Below are 12,081 nucleotides of genomic sequence, written 5' to 3'. Positions count from 1 at the left end.
GAATCCCCCACTATCAACACCCTGCGGGTTACCATTGGCCAGAAGCTGAACTGGACCAGCCGTATAAATACTGTGGTTACATGAGCTGGTCAGGGGCTGGGAATTCTGGTGCTGGTAACTCACCATCTGACTCTCAAAGCCTGTCCACAATCCACAGGACAGGAGTCAGCAGTTTGCTGAAATACCCTCCTTTGCCTGGATGTGTGTAGCTCCAACAATACTCAAGAAACTCAACACCATCTAGGACAAAGCAACTCACTTGACTGGCACCCCATCCAGCACTGTCAACATTCACTTCTTCCACCACCAATGCACACTGGCAGCAGTGTGTACCATCTACAAGATGCACAGCAGCAACTCACCAAGGCTCCTCCAACAGCACCTTCCAAACACATAACCTCTACCACCTAGAAGGACAAGAGCAGCAGATGCATGTGAACATCACCACCTGCAAGTTTCCCTCCAAGCCTCACACCATACTGACTTGAAACGACATCACTGTTCCTTCACTGTCACTGGGTAAAAATCTTGGAACCCCTTTCCTAACAGTACTTTGAGTGCACATTGATCACACGGACTGCAGCAGTTCAAAGCAGCAGCTCAACATCACTTTCACACGGGCTATTGTGGATGGGCAATAAATGCTGGCCTAGACAGCGACACCCTAATCTCTGAAAAATTAAAACAAATATTGCATTTGAAAATCCATTCACTCATGTGAGATCATTGAACTTCTTGGGGCTCTGCATCTAGATCCTCTGGCTTCACTGCATTGACTGTATGGTTGTCTGCTTCCACTACCTTTGCATTGTCTGTCTGGAGGGCCTTCAGGTCCCCTGCAGATAAAGGACCTCCCTTTTCCTTTCCAACTCCTGCACTCAGGCCTCCAATGAAATGTCAGAACTCTCTGCCTATTGTGCCATTATTGTGCATTTTCATGTCAAACTCATTTTTGGATTGACTTCCATGCTGGAAGTCCATGCTCCATCCAAAGCATACACCCTCTTTAAGAGCTGACTGCTGCCTTTAAGTAGTGTAAGCTAACTTGAATTCATGCTAGCCTCTCATGATTTTGCATCCCCTGCTCAGGTGTGCAGCCATTCAACAGTGCATTTAATGCTGGCAGCACAGTACCATGTAAATCAGCAGGCAGCATGAACTTTTTATGCTGTTTGCATCAGAAGGAATGAGTGCATGTCAATCAAGCCACACATTGATTTTCACAGGCTGTTGAGTTTTGCCCCCACAAAGCCACTTATGGAAGAGACCGGTGATGCTATTCCAGAAGGATTTGTAGTGCTGACCCAAAATTTGTAACAGCTGATGCTCACCCAGGATCTGAACTTAGGGCACCATAATTGATGTTTGCAGCCTTGGGCTAAGAGTGGGGGGGAGCGAGGGGGGTGGGTGGGGAAAAAATCAGTCAGATTTCCTACTCGTTGCTATACAGTGACTAGTGGAAAGTGCAAGCAAATTTAAGATCAACTACATGTGGATACTCAGTACTACTAACTAGACTCTAACATTCAATGTCTAGGTGCACTTATGAAAAATGGCCAGCAAAATGATATTCTGGTTGCTAATGGATCTGCACCTCAGGAAGTTTCAGCTAATGGGAGAAGGAAAATTGGGTAAAAATATTTCAAATATGCACAAATGATGGACAATAGATTCAAATCCTCTCACATTTTCTAGATAACGCTGGTCAGTAAAAAACCCAGCGATGAAAAGATAATAATCTATAAGCAGCAGAGCAAGACGACAAATGAGCTATCCTTTGCTGCACTGTTGCATGATGATTTGTTGGAATTCTATCTGCTCTCAGCAGGCATTCAGCATATCTTCCTGTCTCAGCTCACGTTGTCATTTCAATCACACAACCTACACTGTAGTGAGAACTGGTAGGATTGAACTCACCTTGAGGAGATGCTTGGCTGGGTCACTCAGAGAAGAACCCATCTCAAAGAGGAGCTCCATTTTAATTGTATTTTCATTTTGCTTTATTCAACTTGCTTCCAAGCTCTCCCGAAAGGGTGTGCTAATTTTATATAATCATAAACGAGCCTGATCTTCTCCTCACGGGACACCCACAGATATCCTCTTGAAGCAAAGGCTTAGCTTATCCCTTCCAAACCCAGCGGAGCAGAGGCTAACAAATGTTTTAATGCTTCCCAGCTAAGGCTATTTAACAGAGCATTGACTATGAGTTGAACTTAAGACTTCCTAAGCTGTGTACTACACCTGGCAAACGTGCACTACTTTGTTACCGAAGAAGTTTAGATATTGTTATTGGTCTGCATGAATGCTGAATACCCTGAATGGTATGTATGATGATGTGTAGACTGTGATGAAAGCATTCCTACTGAAGGACCATGCTCTACGCAGCACAGAATGAACATCAGTGATCAAACTGCAACTTTTAATACAATCATATCAGCATCTGAAATAAAACTCTATTTTCTATCAAATCAAAATAGAAAATGCTGGAAATCCAAAATTAAAAGTGCAAATGCTGAAAATCAGAGATATAAAAGGGGCTAATGTTTAATTTTTGTACTCTTGATCAGACAAAAACCTGCCTTTTAAATTTTGTGCAAGTCAATGTATCTGCTGCATATTTGCAGCTTATTTTGTTTCCTGATTATTATTTGAAGGGAATGACGTACCAGCTTCTTCACCTGGTGAGCTCATATTTACTAATATGAGCACATATAGATATTGCTTTTAAAAATAGACATATGGGATCAACAGCTTATGACAAAGTTATTGCCAAAGTATCCTTGCAGGATAAGTAAGGTAGAAATCTGGCAGAAATGCTGGATGCTCAGTTCTGTAATTGGAATTCAGCCAGCCTCTGAACAGATGTGCCAACATCTGTTTCCAAGACAGCATCCCAGTCACAACACAAACAGTATTCAGGAACTACTGTCAGACAAGCAGTGATCAGTCTGATCCAAACACCATGAGTACACTCTGAGGGTAGATACCGATTGGTGCCAGGAAACACAAATTTTTGATCCCATGTGATCAGCAAACAATATAGGGATGAGATCCATACTAACATAGGACTCAAATCAGTGATTCCCATAGTTAAAGAATATTGACCAGAGACCCTCGCAGATGGAAAACACAAGGCAGAAACCCTACCACAGGGTTGTGTAAAGTGTGGTCAAAAGTTAATCTGGGTTGAAAGCCTGGGTGCCAAGCTACAATTGAGTTCACAGCTTCAAACACTTGAAGAAGTGATTCTGTCTTTTAATGTCTTTTTCGAGGGATTTGTTCCAAGCTTCTGGTTTCTGCTGCAATACTGGGAAAAGTTTATACGGAGTGCATTACTTCTGTGTGAAATATTGCACATGCATAAATTTGGAAGCAGTAAATTATAGTGAAGGCACCATCATTGAGGGAGTCAACGGACAGCAGGGAGGTACCAATAGATTGGCATAGGGTGACAAAACAATCACAGCAATTACAGACTCAGCCGCTTTACTTTATTTTTCTCTAAAATAATGGAATAGATTAATTATCAGGAGTAAACTTGCAGGTTATCTATACACCCAAGGGTTCTCAAAGAGATAATGGATGCAGTGGTTATGATTTTCCAAGATTCTATAACGCTTCCAGTGGATTGGAAGTTAGTGAATGTTACACCATAATTCCAGAAAGGAGGGAGAGAGAAATCAGGCAACTACAGGACAGTTAGCCTGACAATAGTCATCAGGAACGTGCTAGGCTCTATTATTAAGGCGGTCTTAACAATGCATCTATAAAATCATAGTATAGTCAGACAAAATTGATATGGTTTTAAAGAAAGGGAAATAATGTTTGACAAATTTATTAGAGCTTATCAGAGTGGATGTAGTACACTTGAATTTCCAAAGGGCATTCAATAAGATGTGATATAGTGGTAGACTCCTCATTGTCCGAGTATGTCCAGTACATGATGAACCAAAGATGCAGTGCTTGCCTCTACATGGGCTGGTCAGCTACGTTGCTTTCCCAAGAGAGGTGGGCTGCAATGCAGAAGTTTGTAAGTTGCTTTTTTAGGGCATCCTTGTACCATTTGCACTGACCACTTGCATGTCGCTTACCTTGATACGGTTCCCCATAGAAGATCTATTTGAGGGCTCTGCAGTCATCCATGCAGGAGGCAGGACCTGCCCATCCAAGATGAATTTCCTGGAGGTTGGTCTCCATGTTGGTGAGCCCTGCATGAAGAAGAGCCTCAGTGTTTGAGATTTTGGCCTGCCATCGAACTCTCATAACGGACCTCAGGCATCTTTTGTGGAAGAGTTCCAGAGCTTTTATGTGGCCCCCAAAGCAGATTCTGCACCATACAGCAGGTTGGTACGAGCAATGGCCTGGTAGAGTTTGATTTAAGTTAAACTTAAGTTTAATGCCATGTTGCTTCCAGACATGATCATGGAGTCAGCTGTATGCAGAACTTGCTTTCTGGATGTATACCTTTATCAACAGTGGCATCCCTACAGAGTACAGTATCAAGGTATGAGAATTTTTCTACAACCTCGAGATTGGGGCAAACAGTTAGGGCTGGTGCTTCATAGCATTTGTGTGGTGCTTGCTGAAACATAATCTTGATTTTGGAGACACTGATTTGGAGACCAAAAAGTTTTTGGGAGCACCCAGGACAATGTTTACCATAGTCTGGATGTCTTCCTTGTTGTGGGCAGCTAGCACACGTTCATCTGCATACAGAAGTTCTCCAATTACTGTCTCTATGTCTTTGGTGGTGGCACGGAGTCTGGAAGAGATTGAAGAGTTTCCTGAATGAAATCTAATGTGCATTTCAGCAAAGAAGAGGTTGAAGAGTTCAGGAGCTATAATGCATCCTTGCTTTATATCATTGGTTACCACCAAGGGATCAGACATTTCATCATATGCACAAACACATCTCACTGCGTGATTATGCAGTAGGCACAGAATTTTGACAAACCAGGTTGACTCAGGCCTAACTATAGTTAGGTCTATGTATGAACAACATACATAGATCCTGATGTTTCTCCCTGTACTTCTCTTGCGGTTGCCTTCCTGCAAACACCATATCGGCCACACAAAAGGTAAATACACAAGATAAGGGTTCATGGTGCTTGGAGTAATATAGCTGCATGGATGGAAGATTGGTTAATGGGCAGGCAGAAGAGAGTAAACATGGCATTTTCAATTTTGCAGGCTGTAACTAATGGAGTGCCGCAAAGATCAGTGTTGGGATCTGAGCTGTTTACAACCTATATCAATGATTTAGGTCCCTTGGTCTCTTCATCTAAGTTTATTATAAGTACAAAGCTGGATCAGAATGTAAGTTATGAGAAGGACATAAAGAGGCTGCAACAAAATACAGACAGGTTAAGTGAGTGGACAAGGTGGCAGATTGAGTATAATTTAAGAAAGTGTGAGACTATTCACTTTGGTAGCAAGAATAGAAAAACAGAATATTTTGTAAACATGTGAAATCTTTAAACATTGATGTTCAGTGGGACTTCAGTATACTTGTACAAGGAAGGCTAGCAGTTAAGTAAAGCAAGCAGCACCTACCAGAATAAGCCTTGCTACAATTCTTCAGGGCTTTGGTAAGACAATGCCTGGTGTACTGTAAGCAGTTTTGGTCTCTATATTTAAGGAAGGCAACACGTATTGGAGGTGGAACAACAAAGATTCACTAGATTGGTTCCTGGGATGAGAGGGCATCTCCACAGCGATGTCCTGACAGCTGCAGCTTTGCCTGTTATTTTAATTTTTTCCCGATGCTGCAGAGAACTCCATTTTGAAGTGCCCTCACAATCTCTCACTTGCCCTTTTCGTTATTTATCCTTTCACAGGATGTTGCTGGATCAGTTAGCATTTTTATTGCCCATCCCTAATTGCCTTTGAGAAGGTGGTGGTGAGCTGCCTTCTTGAACTGCTGCAGTCCATGTGGTGAAGTTACACCCAAGTTAGTACCTCAAGACTGACCATTTGGTTTCCCGAATGCCCTGCAGATTTTTAACCGCAGAGTCTCTGAATTTTTTTTTCTGTTAGGTTTGCGCCCACAGGCAACCTAATTGACAGATGAGAGGCCTCTCCAATGGGAAGCCTGCTTCCTAAGGCCAAAGCCAAGGAGATCAGGTAGGTCAAGTGGTAGGGTCCTGATCATTAAGGGTAGGACCAATTGGTGATCTAGAGTCGGGGGGTGGGTAGAGGGAGAAGAGTTGGATGGAAGAGATGGAGGAGATGGGGTCAGGATGGTTCTGATGGTGGTTGGGGGAACCAGAAATGTTGCAAGGACAGAGGGGTCCTTACTAAGCATTCCTGCTCCTCCTGCCCACAAGCAGTCCTGCAACCACATTGCTGTGGGTCTGGAGTCACATGTTGGCCAGACCAGGTAAGGGCAGCAGATTTCCTTCCCTAAAGGGTATTAGTGAACGAGATGGGTTTTTACGACAATCAACAATGGTTTCATTATCATTAGTCTTTGAATTCAAAATTTTTATTGAATTCAAATTCCACCATCTGTCGAATCCAGTCTTGAACCCAGATCCCTGGTTGCATGATCTATCACCAAAGCACTTATGCTCATTCAAACTTGTTGCACACAATCTGTACTCATCCTTACACTGAAGGTGGATGCAAATTGGTCATCAGGGAGGCCCTCACATTACCTCCTAATATTTAAAGTGCTCTTATGATCTTTGATTTTAAAGTAGACGGCTTCCCAGAATTATCATGAGAACATACACATGTTATGAAGTGAAAGACATAGGTAAATGAGTGAAAGAGCACCTGTTGGTTTTCTGAGAGGAGATTAGTGACCCCTTTAACTTATTCTTTTTGCTAGCCTGTCAATCTCAGCGAACAATAAATAAAGAGGCATCAGCCATGGCTCAGTGCTAAGACTCTAGCTTCTGATGATTGCAAGTTTAAGTCTCTCTCAAGGCACTTCAGCACATAATTTTGGTCAATACTTGAGTGCAGTTCTTGGCGAGTACTGACAATCGAAGATGCCATTTTTCAGATGTTAAACAGAAGGGCCCAGCTGCTCTTGCGGGTAAACAAAAAAATCCCATGAAACTTTTTAAAGAGCAGGGAAGTTGAGTTAGGGCCCTAATCAACATTTATGTCTTAACCAACACTAATAAAAAACAGGCTACAAGGTCATTTCTCTTATCAGACGTTTGTGGAACCTAGTTTTACAAAAACTGGCTAGCTCATTTCCCTACATTACAACAGTGCCTGAAATTCAGAAAAGTATTCTAATGGTTCTGAAGCACCTTGTGATATGAAACGTACCATATAAATAAGAGCATTATTTGACTTCAATGAAAAATAGGCCAGGACTTTCCATGGAATTAGCAAATTCCAAAAGCCGATGGCAATGGTGGCTTTTCATTCCGTCTCATGCGCAATTTGGTGGGAAAAATTGAGGCACGGGTTTCACGTCAAATTGCTGGTGGGGTGGGCTCTGATTTGCCTGCCTGCTATGAGCTTAGGCTGTCTATAATCTGGGCGCCATATTTAAAAGGCGCCCCTGCACAGAGCCAGCATTTTCTAAGGGGTCGAAAGCTGGTGGAAAGTCATGGCTTCTAAAAGGAGGAAACAGGCTGCCCCAAAATTCAGTGACGTCTCTCCCGAGTGCTACTGGATGCAGTGGAGGCCCACTGTGAAGTCCTCTACCCCCATTCTGGGCCAAGAACCTCATCCAAGGTGACAAATCGAGCATGGGATGCCAACACCCTACAGGAAGACAGCCAAGAGTGCAGGAAGAGGATGAATGATCACCTCCATTCCACCAAGGTATCTTAACACCCTCAACTCATGCACTCAAAAACCCATCACAAGTCCACAGGAATCTCTCTCACTGCCAGCACAAGAGACATCAGCACTCACACATCTTCATCTCCTTCGCAGATCACGTCCAAATCCCCTCCATGGCACCACTCACCACCCATACATGCCAGACATCCTTCTCATCTGGACTGGCAGACAGCTTACTCTCTTGTCATCTGTCTTCATGCAGGACAAGCTGGCTCATTGGCTTATAACAAAAGGGAGGGATCCCAGACCAGGTGAGGGTGGGTGGAATGCCCCAACTGAAGATCCTGACCAACTTTGAGAATACAGCAATCCACCTGACTGGTGAGGAAATGGACCATTCTGTGCTGACGGCAGTGCTCAACCAAGTGAGGATCCTGGGCTGCAACATACATCAAACAACCATACTGTGAGTGATGTCTCCGGTTTCACAGTTCCCTGTCATGCACTAATTATCTCTCCTTCCTTTCGCAGGCATATCTGGGAAGCATCCAAAGGCGTTCATGACTCAAGCCCCCAAGACACCTCGGAAGAGGAATCTGATGATATCCTAATATCCTAATAGAAGACTCATCACAGCACTCACTCATACCCTCCACCAGCACACAGAGATACACCTTGGTGGGACCTAGTTCTCGAGTAGCCTTGGTCTCATAATCTGGTGAGCACAGTGCACAGTCTGATCCACAGCAGGCACAGGTAGGGACATCCACGGTGCCGATACTTAGAGGACTGCTGGAGGCCAGGAATCTGCTGAGTCTGAGTCAAATAACAAGTCTTTGGACTTGGTTCTACCTCAGTTGCTGGAGCTGCAAAGACATGCTTGGGAAGGGGAAGGGATGTCTGCTGCACTCCTCAGATTGCAAGGCATGATGGAGGAGTCTATGCACCTTCAGTCCAAAGTGATTGATGCATTGGCATGCCAGCACTATGTCAACACTGGTAGGATGGCAGCCACCATGTAGACCTTGGTCCAGGAATTGGACTTCCCCTACTGCATGCGCTGCACCCCATCGCTGAGGCTCTTGCTGGCACCCATCAGTGCCAATGCAGGGGGATCGGGATGCTCATATTCCAGCTGGCCCTTCTCCTCAAGCAGTCGGCCAGGGGCCCTCAGGTATCCATTGCAGCTCGACACCTCGGGGCCATCTACCGGTGGCTGGGAGTGACCAGCCGATTCAAATCCCCTCTTCCTGTGACCCCAGCAACTTCAACTCCACAAGCCAAGCGGAGTGTAACTGCCATGCAGCAAGCCTCTGAAAACAGGCCGGGCCCTCCAGGTCTCGGCCCCCCCATAGGACACCTGTCAAAGTAGTCACATACAGCAAGCGTAGCAGTCAGCAGGCCACCTCCACCCCCACTGTGGGTGTCCGGGAGGAGCAAGATGTAGTGGCAGGGTTAGGGAGGTTAAGAAGATGTAACTCTTGTGAGTTAAAACAATCAAACCAAATTAACAAAATGAAAGACAAATCAAGCACAGCCCCTAATTCAGGTCAGCTGTAAAACTAAGAACAAAGTTTAAAGGAAACTTACAAACTTTAAACCAAAATTTGATTAAAGGGGTCAATAAAACACCCCAGTCCCCGCGGTGCCCACCGAGCACGGAAGGCCTCGAGAGTGCCGGCAGACACCACGTGCTCCCTCTCCAAGGATACCCGGCCGCGAACGTAGCCGCGGAAGAGGGACAAACTTGCACAGCCTGGGCACGGGTGTTACTCACTTGTACAGAATGTTGTTGATTGTAAATACAGTCCCAAGAATGTTCCCTTGCCTATGGCTCTTTGTTATGATGAGCAGTGTTTGTGGAAATCGGACGTAAAACCTTTGTACATGTACAAACTGAAAGAAAGTGTTATAGTCCAGGGCCTCTCCTCTGTGCAGTGTGTAACCTTCTGAGCACAATGAGTCCTATTTCAAAGTCACTTTCCAGATCAGTGATACCTGCACCTTGGTGTGGATTGCATTTGCTGCAAGAATCTTGTACCCAAGCACCAAAATGTTCCACAATGTTTTCTCTATGTTCTCAACCTTTGAAGTGGGGCTGCCCCTTGCCCCCAATTCTAGTCAGCATTCCTGACAGGTGAAGGCGTGGGAGAAAGGGAACAGGTGACGCTGCCTGTCAAAGGATCAAGTACACTTAAAGTCCATGTGCCCGCTGTATCTCAGCAGCGTCTCCATGATATGAACCTCTTCGCAGAGCGTATGTGCGCTGCTCTCAGCTAGACTGGTGTCAGACGTTCCCAGATGTAATGGGAAATACTCAGGAGTGTCCTCACTGTATCTCGTCATCATCCTCCTAGAATCTTGTAACAATGAAAGCCTCACAAACATGCCTGCCTCGTCTGGCCCAGTGCAATGGGCTCTTTTGCTGGCATCCTCACCTTCCAGGACCTCATCACACTCATCCCCTTCCCTTTCCTTCCCAACGGAGGAGACGTGCAGCTCTTCCATTTCCTCATCATCCAGCTTCTTTCCACTTTGCATTGCCAGGTTGTATGGCACACGGTAAGCCATGACGATGCGTGACACCCTCTAGGAAGTGTACTGGAGAGCTCCAACAGATCTGTCGAGACACCAGAAGCTTATTTTCAGGATGCCAATGGTGTGCTCCACCAAAGTCCATGTTGTGGCATGAACCTCATTATACCTTCTCTCAGCAGAAGCCTGAGCCCACCGCATGGGCATCAGCAGCCATGTCCTTCCTGAGTAGCCCTTGTCCCTGTGGAGCCAACCCTGCATCCTGTATGATCCCTGGAAGATGTCAGGGATCTGAGACCTGCTGAGGATGTACGAGTCGTGGACACCTCCAGGGTATCTTGCACAAACCTGCATGATCTGTTTGTTATGGTTGCAGACCAGCTGAACATTGAGCTAATGGAAGCCTTTGCGGTTGACATTCTGGACAGCTTGGCGCCAGGAAGACTTTAGAGTGCAGCCGTGCACAGTGGGAGACCAGAAATCTCAGCAAATTCCAGCGCTCTTGCTTCCTGGCTCGCCTTATCCCTGTCGAAGTTGACAAAGTTGTGTGCTTTGGCAAGAATGGCATGCATGATCCCCTGGACACATTTGTGGGTAGAGGCTTGCGAGATCCCACACAGGTCCCCAGTGGAGCCCTGGAAGAAGCCACTGCCATAGAAATTTAGCATAGTGGTAATTTTAACTGCCACTGGCAGTGGATGCCCTCCAGCTCCCCGTGGTGTCAAATCCTGCAGAAGGTGGCACATGTGAGTGACCAGTTCCCTTGACATGCACAAGCATCGGCAACACTGGTTCTTGCTCAACTGCAGGTAGCAACGAGCCATCTGTAGACCCCAGGTCTAGCGAGGCATCTACAAATGACAGCTCTCTGGGGATCATCCTCTGCGTGTGGAGGAGGCCCTGCCGCTCCTTGATCTTCAGGGTTCTGCTCCTCCCTTTGGTGAGCCTGACACCTGTCACATTCTTACATTCTTCTCCTCCTTCTTTCCTGCCTATAAGCAATCAGGCAGACAGAGAGATCACCAGGCTCCACCTTCCTGATGGTCTCCTCACTGCAGCATTAAAGAGACAGACACACAGGTCAGCATTTGTCTCCTAAGGGCCACTCTTCATCAATTCATGGCCTGCAGCTGCATCTCAATGCCCCTATATGCTTGCCGGAGAGTCCAGGCCACCAAATGGATGCCTAGTGCCTAATGCGCGTGAAGGTTCACCACAACTCCACATACCTCCGCCCCACACCACATGACCGAGTGATGACAGCTTCAGCCACTTGATTGCATCCTGAGCTCTCTTCGCAGCCGCCAACATTACCCTAACCTGCACTCCAAGGCTGCATGGTTTAATTGGACCACAAGGGTGAATGCTCAGTGCCTACATAACAATAATGCTAGGGGTTTGGAGTGCTACTCTCAGTGAGTGTTCCATGCCCACTTCTCCAAGGCGATTCTCAGGCTTGCCCAGTCATTCAATGGTTCTGCTGCTCCATAACACTCAGTTGATTTGGAAGTCTGCGCCTGAGGTGTTAAAACTAGAGGAGCAATCACTCTCAGGAATTAATGTTGCTTGAGTGGGCATAATTGTTTCACTAGCCCAACTCCAAACATATTAATGGAGCTGATGCTAACCAGTCTTCGCTTTTGAACTGCTTCTTCATGTGCGTTGTCGCTTTCTTTTCCCACAACCCCCTAGTTATATCTTTGCGTGCAACCTTCTACACTCTTCACAAACACTGGAGCCCTTGCCTGGAGGTTCCCTTCATGCATTCTGTATTGCCTTCCGCCCCACACCCTTGTA

General features: G+C 45.7%; 1 protein-coding gene across 1 annotated transcript in view; it reads right to left on the bottom strand.

The window, feature by feature from the left end:
- nlgn3a (neuroligin 3a) overlaps positions 1-12,081 on the bottom strand; it is a 257,150-nt gene that overhangs the window by 203,306 nt on the left and 41,763 nt on the right. The window lies entirely within an intron of this gene.

This window comes from Carcharodon carcharias, chromosome 9 (genome assembly GCF_017639515.1).
Source record: "Carcharodon carcharias isolate sCarCar2 chromosome 9, sCarCar2.pri, whole genome shotgun sequence".
Lineage (NCBI taxonomy): Eukaryota > Metazoa > Chordata > Chondrichthyes > Lamniformes > Lamnidae > Carcharodon > Carcharodon carcharias.
This window is presented reverse-complemented; position numbering and strand designations above follow the sequence as displayed.